The sequence below is a fragment of the Taudactylus pleione genome, unplaced genomic scaffold (genome assembly GCF_031769625.1).
Source record: "Taudactylus pleione unplaced genomic scaffold, aTauple2 ptg000926l, whole genome shotgun sequence".
Lineage (NCBI taxonomy): Eukaryota > Metazoa > Chordata > Amphibia > Anura > Myobatrachidae > Taudactylus > Taudactylus pleione.
In genome coordinates, this window is record NW_028285327.1 from 914,292 (window position 1) to 927,638 (window position 13,347).

General features: G+C 47.1%; 1 protein-coding gene across 4 annotated transcripts in view; it reads right to left on the reverse strand.

The window, feature by feature from the left end:
- SHTN1 (shootin 1) overlaps nucleotides 1–13,347 on the reverse strand; it is a 298,248-nt gene that overhangs the window by 27,565 nt on the left and 257,336 nt on the right. The window lies entirely within an intron of this gene.

Genomic DNA, 13,347 nt, shown 5'->3' on the forward strand with positions numbered 1-13,347 from the left:
CGCTGTGTAATGTGACACCTGTATATCTGTGTGCTCCTGAGTCTGTATATAGGAGACTGCGCTGAGTAATGTGATATGTGACACCTGTATATCTGTGTGCTCCTGAGTCTGTATATGGGAGACTGCGCTGAGTAATGTGATATGTGACACCTGTATATCTGTGTGCTCCTGAGTCTGTATATAGGAGACTGCGCTGAGTAATGTGATATGTGACACCTGTATATCTGTGTGCTCCTGAGTCTGTATATGGGAGACTGTGCTGAGTAATGTGATATGTGACACCTGTATATCTGTGTGCTCCTGAGTCTGTATATAGGAGACTGCGCTGAGTAATGTGATAGGTGACACTTGTATATCTGTGTGCTCCTGAGTCTGTATATAGGAGACTGTGCTGAGTAATGTGATAGGTGACACTTGTATATCTGTGTGCTCCTGAGTCTGTATATAGGAGACTGCGCTGAGTAATGTGATATGTGACACCTGTATATCTGTGTGCTCCTGAGTCTGTATATGGGAGACTGCGCTGAGTAATGTGATATGTGACACCTATATATATGTGTGCTCCTGAGTCTGTATATGGAGACTGTGCTGAGTAATGTGATATGTGACACCTGTATATCTGTGTGCTCCTGAGTCTGTATATAGGAGACTGCACTGAGCAATGTGATATGTGACACCTGTATATCTGTGTGCTCCTTAGTCTGTATATAGGAGACTGTGATGAGTAATGTGATATGTGACACCTGTATATCTGTGTGCTCCTGAGTCTGTATATAGGAGACTGTGCTGAGTAATGTGATATGTGACATCTGTATATCTGTGTGCTCCTGAGTCTGTATATGATGCAAAAATGACGCACTGTCGCCAGCAGAATCTTACGGGACCTGAAGGGCTTTTTTGCATGACTACTGCAAAGAAGAGTCACATCGGTAAGAAAGAAAATTAATTTTAATAGTTACATTTAATGTAATTGAATGAGTTTTTCAGTGATCTATAATTCTAAACTTCTAGTAAGAGACGTGCGGTCATTTGCGACCCATCAATTAATTTTTACAATTATTTATACATACAGTACATAGTGGGCCTGATTCAGACCCGCTCGCAAGCGGGTCGATGGTGGGGCATTCCGCACGTGCGAGCCCCGGAGCGAGTGAGAAATTCACTCACTCCGGGGCTCGCTACAAACGGGGCGGCTGTCGCCTCTGAATCAGGACCACAGTAAAAACTAACCAAGCAACATGCCTAGGTTAGGAAAAGTCTGATGCCATTCTTCAAGGATATAAACAGACAGGTGGTGCTGTAGCTGTGGCTGCTCCTCCCTATGAAGACAGATTCTACTGCAGATCCCTCTGAGAACTGTATCCTGCAGCTCAGACTTTATACTTTAATGTCCATCCATACTAACAACACGAGACGCCTCGGCCCTGTGTCCATCCATACTAACAACACGAGAAGCCTCGGCCCTGTGTCCATCCATACTAATAACAGGAGAAGCCTCGGCCCTGTGTCCATCCATACTAACAGGAGAAGCCTCGGCCCTGTGTCCATCCATACTAACAACACGAGATGCCTCGGCCCTGTGTCCATCCATACTATTAACAGGAGAAGCCTCGGCCCTGTGTCCATCCATACTAATAACAGGAGAAGCCTCGGCCCTGTGTCCATCCATACTAACAGGAGAACCCTTGGCCCTGTGTCCATCCATACTAACAACACGAGATGCCTCGGCCCTGTGTCCATCCATACTAATAACAGGAGAAGCCTCGGCCCTGTGTCCATCCATACTAACAGGAGAAGCCTCGGCCCTGTGTCCATCCATACTAATAACAGGAGAAGCCTCGGCCCTGTGTCCATCCATACTAATAACAGGAGAAGCCTCGGCCCTGTGTCCATCCATACTAACAGGAGAACCCTTGGCCCTGTGTCCATCCATACTAACAACACGAGATGCCTCGGCCCTGTGTCCATCCATACTAATAACAGGAGAAGCCTCGGCCCTGTGTCCATCCATACTAATAACAGGAGAAGCCTCGGCCCTGTGTCCATCCATACTAATAACAGGAGAAGCCTCGGCCCTGTGTCCATTCTCTTCTACACAACAATATCTGACCATAATGTGCAGTTCATGCTGTACCTGTAGGGGGTATTCTGTGTCCCTGGCACTTACAGCTCCCATCAGTTCTATAACCCACTGACAGTGGCAAATTCTGCACCTGAGCTGTTCTGCGTTATCGCCTTGCTGGTAAATCATTCCCCTTTTATTGGGGAAAATTTAAAGCAGATAATATCAGATCTCATCTAATTCATATCAGAGCTTTAGGGGATAAGGAAACATCTACAACATGTCTGTCATTCAATCTATGCAGCAGAAACTCCACATCGGCTTTTATTGCCTGTAACAACTGTGACTGTCAGCGAAAAGATCCTTTTCATGAGCAATTCATCACGGATCCTGCAGACCTTGAATTGGCAATTACTTCATTTCCTTTCTTTCACCTTTGTTTTTTGTGTGTTTTTATTATTAGATGGAACAAAAAACAGACAAAAGGTGATCAGAGCGCAGAGTTTGTGCATGAAGGTTATCGCTTCCAAAAAGACACCGAATCCCAGAGCTCTCTAAAAAGGACCCAGAATTGTTCCCAAAGCCAAGAACTAATTAATAAAACACACCCCAGACTGATCTGAATCTGCCTTCACAACTGGGTACAGTTTAGATACAGTTTATACATTGTAGTCAGGGCAGATAAGCTACAGTACGTTCTGTACAATATAATCAGGGCAGAGAGCTACAGTACGTTCTGTACAATATAATCAGGGCAGAGAGCTACAGTACGTTCTGTACAATATAATCAGGGCAGAGAGCTACAGTACGTTCTGTACAATATAATCAGGGCAGAGAGCTACAGTACGTTCTGTACAATATAATCAGGGCAGAGAGCTACAGTACGTTCTGTACAATATAATCAGGGCAGAGAGCTACGGTACGTTCTGTACAATATAATCAGGGCAGAGAGCTACAGTACGTTCTGTACAATATAATCAGGGCAGAGAGCTACAGTACGTTCTGTACAATATAATCAGGCCAGAGAGCTACAGTACGTTCTGTACAATATAATCAGGGCAGAGAGCTACGGTACGTTCTGTACAATATAATCAGGGCAGAGAGCTACAGTACGTTCTGTACAATATAATCAGGGCAGATAGCTACAGTACGTTCTGTACAATATAATCAGGGCAGAGAGCTACGGTACGTTCTGTACAATATAATCAGGGCAGAGAGCTACGGTACGTTCTGTACAATATAATCAGGGCAGAGAGCTACAGTACGTTCTGTACAATATAATCAGGCCAGAGAGCTACAGTACGTTCTGTACAATATAATCAGGGGAGAGAGCTACAGTACGTTCTGTACAATATAATCAGGGCAGAGAGCTACGGTACGTTCTGTACAATATAATCAGGGCAGATAGCTACGGTACGTTCTGTACAATATAATCAGGGCAGAGAGCTACGGTACGTTCTGTACAATATAATCAGGGCAGAGAGCTACGGTACGTTCTGTACAATATAATCAGGGCAGATAGCTACAGTACGTTCTGTACAATATAATCAGGGCAGATAGCTACAGTACGTTCTGTACAATATAATCAGGGCAGAGAGCTACAGTACGTTCTGTACAATATAATCAGGGCAGAGAACTACAGTACGTCCTGTACAATATAATCAGGGCAGAGAGCTACGGTACGTTCTGTACAATATAATCAGGGCAGAGAGCTACGGTACGTTCTGTACAATATAATCAGGGCAGAGAGCTACGGTACGTTCTGTACAATATAATCAGGGCAGAGAGCTACGGTACGTTCTGTACAATATAATCAGGGCAGAGAGCTACAGTACGTTCTGTACAATATAATCAGGGCAGAGAGCTACAGTACGTTCTGTACAATATAATCAGGGCAGAGAGCTACAGTACGTTCTGTACAATATAATCAGGGCAGAGAGCTACGGTACGTTCTGTACAATATAATCAGGGCAGAGAGCTACGGTACGTTCTGTACAATATAATCAGGGCAGAGAGCTACAGTACGTTCTGTACAATATAATCAGGGCAGAGAGCTACAGTACGTTCTGTACAATATAATCAGGGCAGATAGCTACGGTACGTTCTGTACAATATAATCAGGGCAGATAGCTACAGTACGTCCTGTACAATATAATCAGGGCAGATAGCTACAGTACGTTCTGTACAATATAATCAGGGCAGATAGCTACAGTACGTTCTGTACAATATAATCAGGGCAGAGAGCTACGGTACGTTCTGTACAATATAATCAGGGCAGAGAGCTACGGTACGTTCTGTACAATATAATCAGGGCAGATAGCTACAGTACGTTCTGTACAATATAATCAGGGCAGAGAGCTACAGTACGTTCTGTACAATATAATCAGGGCAGAGAGCTACGGTACGTTCTGTACAATATAATCAGGGCAGATAGCTACGGTACGTTCTGTACAATATAATCAGGGCAGATAGCTACAGTACGTTCTGTACAATATAATCAGGGCAGATAGCTACAGTACGTTCTGTACAATATAATCAGGGCAGATAGCTACAGTACGTTCTGTACAATATAATCAGGGCAGATAGCTACAGTACGTTCTGTACAATATAATCAGGGCAGAGAGCTACAGTACGTTCTGTACAATAAAATCAGGGCAGAGAGCTACGGTACGTTCTGTACAATATAAACAGGGCAGAGAGCTACAATACGTTCTGTACAATATAATCAGGGCAGAGAACTACAGTACGTTCTGTACAATATAATCAAGGGAGAGAGCTACAGTACGTTCTGCACAATATAATCAGGACCTCAAGACGGCTGTCTCAAGAGCCACGCCGTCAAAGACAGCCGACCCAGATCCGGGTAAAGGCAGGGCCCTTGAGACAACGGTCCCGACGCTGAGGAAGAAGGTATGGAGCGTCGATGGAGAGGCACCACAGATCGGAGTACCAAGGACATCTGGGCCACGCCGGAGCTACCAGCACGAGCATGCCGCCGACCTGCTTGAATTTCTGAAGAACCCGAGGAAGTAGGGATATCGGAGGAAACAGATACGCCAGGTGAAACGTCCATTTCACCGACAGTGCATTTACCAGACAGGCGCCTGCGTCTCTTATCCTTGACCCGTAAACGGGCAACTTGTGATTGTGACGGGAGGCCATCAAGTCCAGCTCCGGCAGCCCCCACCTGTCCACGAGTAGCTGAAACACCTCTGGGTGAAGCGACCATTCCCCGGGATGCACATCGTGACGGCTGAGGAAGTCCGCATCCCAATTGAGGACTCCGGGAATGAAGACTACCGAGATCGCTGGAATGTGACACTCCGCCCAAGCAAGGATGTGAGACACCTCCGACATCGCTGCCCGACTGTGAGTTCCTCCTTGGTGGTTGATATATGCCACCGTGGTGGCGTTGTTGGACTGCACCTGAACCGCCCTTCCGTGAAGAGCGGCGCCGGACGACTGCAAGGCCCTGTATACTGCCCGCAGTTCCAGAATGTTGATGGGAAGAAGTGCTTCTTCCGCAGACCAACGACCCTGAAGCGACAACGAGCCGGTCACTGCCCCCCAACCCCGGAGACTGGCATCCGTCATGAGCAGGACCCAGTCCGGGATCCAAAAGGGGCGCCCCTCGGCCAGATGAGCTGTCTGAAGCCACCAAGCCAAAGACTGCCGAACCTCCGGGGACAACACCAGCATCTGAGAGCGGATCCGGTGAGGTAACCCGTTCCATTCCGATAGAATCAGCCCCTGCAGGGGCCGGGAATGGAACTGGGCAAATTCCACCATGTGGAATGTCGACACCAAGGAGCCCAGAACTCTCATAGCCGAATGGACCGACAGGCGGCAACTGCTCAGGCAACTGTGTATCCGCAGCTGTAGGGAGGAGACCTTCTCCGGGGTCTGGAAGATCCTTTGCTGATGAGAATCCAACAGGGCTCCCAAATGACCCATCCGCTGAGATGGAATCAGGGTGGACTTTTTCCAATTTATCAGCCACCCGTGCGCTTGCAGGCAAGCATTCGTCAGGTGGAGATGCTGAAGCAGTACCTCCGGGGAGCTCGCCAGCAACAGGAGGTCGTCCAGATACGGCAGCAGCCGTACATTCTGGTTCCGAAGATGTGCGGCCATGACTGCCATAATCTTTGTGAATACCCTCGGTGCCATGGAGAGGCCAAAGGGTAGCGCCCGGAACTGATAGTGGTGTTGAAGGATATCGAACCTCAGATACCGCTGGTGCGAAGGTGCTATCGGAACATGGAGGTAGGCGTCCTGGATATCCAGGGACACCATGTAATCCCCAGGCTCCATCACCAGAATGATGGAACGTAACGTTTCCATCCTGAACTTGGGAACCCTGAGGAATTTGTTCAGAGACTTCAAGTTGAGGATAGGGCGATGAGCACCATTGGGTTTCTGCACCAGAAACAGAGAATAGCACCCCGTCCCTCGTAATTGAGGAACGGGAACAATGACTCCTGCTTTCAGTAAGGACTCTATAGCTTCCTGAATATGTAAAGTCTTGGTCTTGTCCTGAGAAGGACTCGTGCAGAAAAACTGGTGGGGCGGTCTGTGCCGAAAAGACAGGGAGACCCTGGGAGACCACTTCTTGAACCCAGGCATCTGTGGTGGCCCGTCCCATCAGGCAGAAGGTTTATCTTCCTGTTTGGAAGAAGGGCGCCTGGCACTCCAAGCCTGCTTCTTGGGCTTAGAAGCGGCCTTGGTCGCCGACTGCCTCGGGAAGGACTGACCTTTGGCCTTGCCCTGAACCCAAAAGGACCGAAAGGCAGAGCTCCGTACCTTGGTAGGTGCAGAAGCCGAAGGGAGGAAGGCAGATTTAGATTTAGCCAGAGTATCCACTATTTTGTCCAAGTCCGGACCAAATAGCAGTTCTCCATTGAAAGGCAAGGCCTCCAGGCCCTTCTTTGAATCAGAGTCCGCTCTCCAGGATCTCAGCAATAAGGATCGGCGGGCAGACACCGCTGCAGCTGATACCCGAGAAGTCAGCAGACTAGCATCCAAAGAGGCTTCTCCGATGTAGGAAGCAGCGTCCCTCATCTGTCCCAATAACGCCCTCTGGACATCCGGAGCGTCGCTCGGAAAGGTTTCCTCCAAGGCATTGGCCCATCCCTCAATGGCCTTGGCCACCCAGGAGATGGCCATGGACGGTCGGGCCACTGCACCTGAGAAGGAGTAAATAGTCTCCACTTTCCTGTCCGTGGGATCCTTCAGCGAGGATATAGACGTATTAAACGGGTGACGTGAGAATCCACCGCCGGTGGAGTTTCCCATTTCTTACAATGTGCCTCAGGAAAGGGGTAATTAGAAGCCAACCGCTTCTGAGGTAGGAATCTCTTACTGGGCGCCTGCCAAGCCACCGCCATATGATCCGTCAACTGATCAGACAGGGGAAACACCGCAGAATCCACCTTAGTTTTTTTAAAACTAGGATACTTCGACTTTGGAGCTGGGGCCTCATTATCTATCAAGAGAATGGCACGCACCGCCCTAACCAGTGCTCGTACATTAATGGACGATTTGGTATCCACTTCCTGGACCGATGTGTCCGAGTCCGTGTCGTCATGCACCTCCCCATCATCTGAGGACCCCTCCGAGTCCGATACTTGTGCCGCCTGCGCCATTAGTGGGCGTTTTGATACCCTGGAAGGCATGTCAGTCTGCAGCAAGACTGAAAAGCTGAAGACGCGGCCGCCAAATTTTCTACGGAGCTGGAGAGCACATCCACCCAGGGTGGAGGAGCCGCCAGAGGGGCCTGGAAAGGTACCACAGACTGCTGCGTCACCGGGGAAGCCTGTACATACATAGGCAACCCCGCATAAGGACCAACAGAATGAGACCCTGGGGGGCTGCGCAATAAGTGCGGAACACCCGGGGAATGGGGGACGGCCGGCTGGGACAACGCCCTAGCAGGAACCGCAGTCGGTACCGACAGACTGTCTGCAATAGACGCCAGCACCTGAGAAAACATCGCCCATGGTGGCTCCTGCGCTATAGGAGGTTGTGAGGGGCCAGGAATCACCTGGCACCGACTGCACAGGCCATCCAGTGACAAAACATACTTATGCAGAGAAGTATACTCACTGCACCTTTCCACTACAATCAACCTGCCCAGATTCAGTGTCTGGGAGGGCTATAGTGCTGTGTACGCTGTCCTTGTTCAGGGGAGAGGTACACAGGGGGACCGGTCCGCGTGCTCCCTGAGAGTATCTGCGCTGCCACAGAGAAAATGGCTGCTGGAGACCTCAGAGGAGGAGTGGCCGAGTATCTGCAGCTCAGCGACGCCAGACTACTAGCTGAAAGGCGCGCTAAGCTGAGGGGAGGAGCCGCTAGACAAGGAAGGCTTCCTCCCCTGGCTAGTATATTAACCCCCGGGTTGCTGGCATCCCGCTTGCCAAGAATTAACCCTGGTGGTCTAGTGGACTGACGGGGTATTCCTCATTAGAGGGGGAGCCCACCGCCACCGCTAGCGGCCCCCGGTCTGTCCCCTAGAACCGGGGGCAAAGGACTGCATATTCTGGTAAGACCCACGAGCCGCCGCTAATCGGCGACTCGCGGCTTACCTTGTCCCCGGCGTCTCCGGCAGCAGTCCAGGGAGGTACCCAGAGTCCGGCTAGTACGGTCTCTGGCCTCCCACCGTGATCCCCAGTGTGATACTGGCGTCACGGCACCAGCGGGGAATAAGACCGGCAGCGTGGGCGCTGCCGCTACAGAGACAAGTTAAAAGAAAAAAACCTAAAAGGCTCTTTTTTTTTGTTTTAAATAAATGAAAAAGCTTTTGGGGGCTGCTCCTGCAGCCCCCCTGCGCAGGGTGACCCAACTCCGGCCGGGCACCAACTAAAACTGAGGTACTGTGGCTCGGGGGCGGGGTATAGAGGAGGATGGACCCAAGTGCATCCTGGGAGCAGCTAAAGCTTTAACTGCGTGGTGCCCGTGGATCCAGGATCCAGCTATACCCCCAAGGTCAACCCTGTGGACCCCCTATGGACCCTGAAGTAGAAATTCCAAATATTAAGCAAGTGAGTTTATCTTCCTTTTGATGGTGTGCTCTCCTTTTGGGGGATACAATAGATGTGGGGTCTGCCGGCAGACTTGGTGCTTCCTTGTCCAACATTTCACCCTATACAGAAGTGTCTGCCCTCATCCATGTATCTTCTTTATACCTTCTAATTAGGTTTAATTGGAGTCAGTTGTAAACAATTACTTCCTGTCCTGTTTAGTAGATTACGTGTGGTTTGCATATCTCATGTGATTGCATGCGACCATCCATTTCCTGGGGTGGTTGGCAAACTACATATGGTTGGCATATTTCATGAGAGACCTGTAATGGAGCCGCCCGGGTTGTTGACTTCCGATTCCGGTTGGCATTGTCACGTGATCACTTACGTTTGATTGGCGTTATCACTTTGACGCTCTGATCTTATATAGTCTCTCATCTGGGATCAATCCTAAGGGCTGCCTGGATCATTGGCTTCCTGTTCTGGTTGGCGTTATCACGTGGGCGCTCACTTCTGGTTGGCACTACCACGTGATCGCTCCGTTTGGATAGATGTCCCTCATCTGGGATCCATACTTATGTCTGGTCCGTATTTATCCTTTTGGAGTCCCCTCCATGCCTATTTTGCGTTGTTTCCGGTTCCGGTTGGCGTTTAAATTCTAATCAACACTTTGGTTGGCAATCAGTGGTTTCTTTTTAAAGGAATCTTCAACATATTCTCATATTTACAGTTACAAAGACTGACACAAAACAAACACTTAATATAGCAGTAATACACATGGTAATAACTATTTATTAGAATTCTATAAATGTGTAATACTTATCTTTAGATAAAAATACATATAATTTAATACAAATTTAATACAACTGCTAAGGATATTAATATTTCTATCCTTGTACTCTCCAATATAGACTACACCCTATCTACAATACATACATACATCCCCGATAAATCAAAAAAGGTATAAACACTGAAAAGCATTTTATGACACATTCTTAAAGGACATCTTTAAGATATCTTTAGAAAATAATTATAATTTTAAGAAACTAATATAAAAGGCCATGTACTTTCTCCTATAAGTACATCAATATGAGGTGTGTAATTGCATATATAGATTGATAAAAAATACTAAATAATATAATTCCTTGTGTGAAGTTTTCTGGTAGTTGTTCCTATATATTGAAGCCCACACATGCATTGTAATAGGTATATCACACCCTTCGTGTGGCAGGTAATTTTATCTTTTATCTTAAAACACTTGTCATTTGAATTTGATGTTATTGTTTTAGTTGCTTTATGGGATCTACTTTTAGTTTTTTTACATGCCATACACATTCCACAATTATATAAACCTGTAGCATTTGAGTTTAGCCAGGAGTCTATATGTTCCTTACTCTTCGTTTATTCTTTGCAAATGACTTTTCACAATCATTGTCCTCACTGTTGGAGCTCTCCTGTACACTATTTTTGGTTTGGTTGTTACACATTTTTTAATTTCATCATCCTTTGTTAGTTTATGCCAATGTTTTCTTAAAATACTTTCCAGGTTCCTGTTATGTCCAGAAGAAATTGTTATAAAAAGGTGAGTTTTTCTTCTTCATTCTTCTTTTTGGTCTTGTAGATGAGGAGTTCCTTTCTTTCTAGATTGTCTATTTTATTTAATTCTGTCTTAAGAAATTCTTCTTTATAGTCTCTCTCTAAAAATTGATGAAGCAATTCCTCTTCACACGTCTGAACTGTCCACCTGGTATATTTGTTAGCCATGCCTTGTGGTGTTCAGGTAGCTGTTACAGTCCACTGGTTTTAAATAGGTTTTAGTTTCCAGTTTTCCTTCCTCTACATAAATGGTTATATCCAGGAAATTGACCGATGTTTGACTTACGTCACTCGTGAACTCTAGGTTCACGTTATTCCCATTAATCTTTTTAATGAAGGATTCCTGTGTTCTTCCTCCTTTCCAGATAATAATCACATCGTCTATATAACGTGCCCATAAAAGGAGGTCTTCCACATATTTATAGCCTATTTATACAACTAATACATGTCTCAATAAATTTCTTAATGAATAAATAATTGGTTGCAATTTCTTTGTTTTATTGTACAGTGTAGTCAGGACAGAGAGGTACAGTACGTACAGTGTAGTCAGGACAGAGAGGTACAGTATGTACAGTGTAGTCAGGACAGAGAGGTACAGTATGTACAGTGTAGTCAGGACAGAGAGGTACAGTATGTACAGTGTAGTCAGGACAGAGAGGTACAGTACGTACAGTGTAGTCAGGACAGAGAGGTACAGTACGTACAGTGTAGTCAGGACAGAGAGGTACAGTACGTACAGTGTAGTCAGGACAGAGAGGTACAGTACGTACAGTGTAGTCAGGACAGAGAGGTACAGTACGTACAGTGTAGTCAGGACAGAGAGGTACAGTACGTACAGTGTAGTCAGGACAGAGAGGTACAGTACGTACAGTGTAGTCAGGACAGAGAGGTACAGTACGTACAGTGTAGTCAGGACAGAGAGGTACAGTACGTACAGTGTAGTCAGGACAGAGAGGTACAGTACGTACAGTGTAGTCAGGACAGAGAGGTACAGTACGTACAGTGTAGTCAGGACAGAGAGGTACAGTACGTACAGTGTAGTCAGGACAGAGAGGTACAGTACGTACAGTGTAGTCAGGACAGAGAGGTACAGTACGTACAGTGTAGTCAGGACAGAGAGGTACAGTACGTACAGTGTAGTCAGGACAGAGAGGTACAGTACGTACAGTGTAGTCAGGACAGAGAGGTACAGTACGTACAGTGTAGTCAGGACAGAGAGGTACAGTACGTACAGTGTAGTCAGGACAGAGAGGTACAGTACGTACAGTGTAGTCAGGACAGAGAGGTACAGTACGTACAGTGTAGTTAGGACAGAGAGGTACAGTACGTACAGTGTAGTCAGGACAGAGAGGTACAGTACGTACAGTGTAGTCAGGACAGAGAGGTACAGTACGTACAGTGTAGTCAGGACAGAGAGGTACAGTATGTACAGTGTAGTCAGGACAGAGAGGTACAGTACGTACAGTGTAGTCAGGACAGAGAGGTACAGTACGTACAGTGTAGTCAGGACAGAGAGGTACAGTACGTACAGTGTAGTCAGGACAGAGAGGTACAGTATGTACAGTGTAGTCAGGACAGAGAGGTACAGTACGTACAGTGTAGTCAGGACAGAGAGGTACAGTATGTACAGTGTAGTTAGGACAGAGAGGTACAGTACGTACAGTGTAGTCAGGACAGAGAGGTACAGTATGTACAGTGTAGTCAGGACAGAGGTACAGTATGTACAGTGTAGTCAGGACAGAGGTACAGTATGTACAGTGTAGTCAGGACAGAGAGGTACAGTACGTACAGTGTAGTCAGGACAGAGAGGTACAGTACGTACAGTGTAGTCAGGACAGAGAGGTACAGTACGTACAGTGTAGTCAGGACAGAGAGGTACAGTACGTACAGTGTAGTCAGGACAGAGAGGTACAGTACGTACAGTGTAGTCAGGACAGAGAGGTACAGTACGTACAGTGTAGTCAGGACAGAGAGGTACAGTACGTACAGTGTAGTCAGGACAGAGAGGTACAGTACGTACAGTGTAGTCAGGACAGAGAGGTACAGTACGTACAGTGTAGTCAGGACAGAGAGGTACAGTACGTACAGTGTAGTCAGGACAGAGAGGTACAGTACGTACAGTGTAGTCAGGACAGAGAGGTACAGTACGTACAGTGTAGTCAGGACAGAGAGGTACAGTACGTACAGTGTAGTCAGGACAGAGAGGTACAGTACGTACAGTGTAGTCAGGACAGAGAGGTACAGTACGTACAGTGTAGTCAGGACAGAGAGGTACAGTACGTACAGTGTAGTCAGGACAGAGAGGTACAGTACGTACAGTGTAGTCAGGACAGAGAGGTACAGTACGTACAGTGTAGTCAGGACAGAGAGGTACAGTATGTACAGTGTAGTCAGGACAGAGAGGTACAGTACGTACAGTGTAGTCAGGACAGAGAGGTACAGTATGTACAGTGTAGTTAGGACAGAGAGGTACAGTACGTACAGTGTAGTTAGGACAGAGAGGTACAGTACGTACAGTGTAGTTAGGACAGAGAGGTACAGTATGTACAGTGTAGTCAGGACAGAGAGGTACAGTATGTACAGTGTAGTCAGGACAGAGAGGTACAGTATGTACAGTGTAGTCAGGACAGAGAGGTACAGTATGTACAGTGTAGTCAGGACAGAGAGGTACAG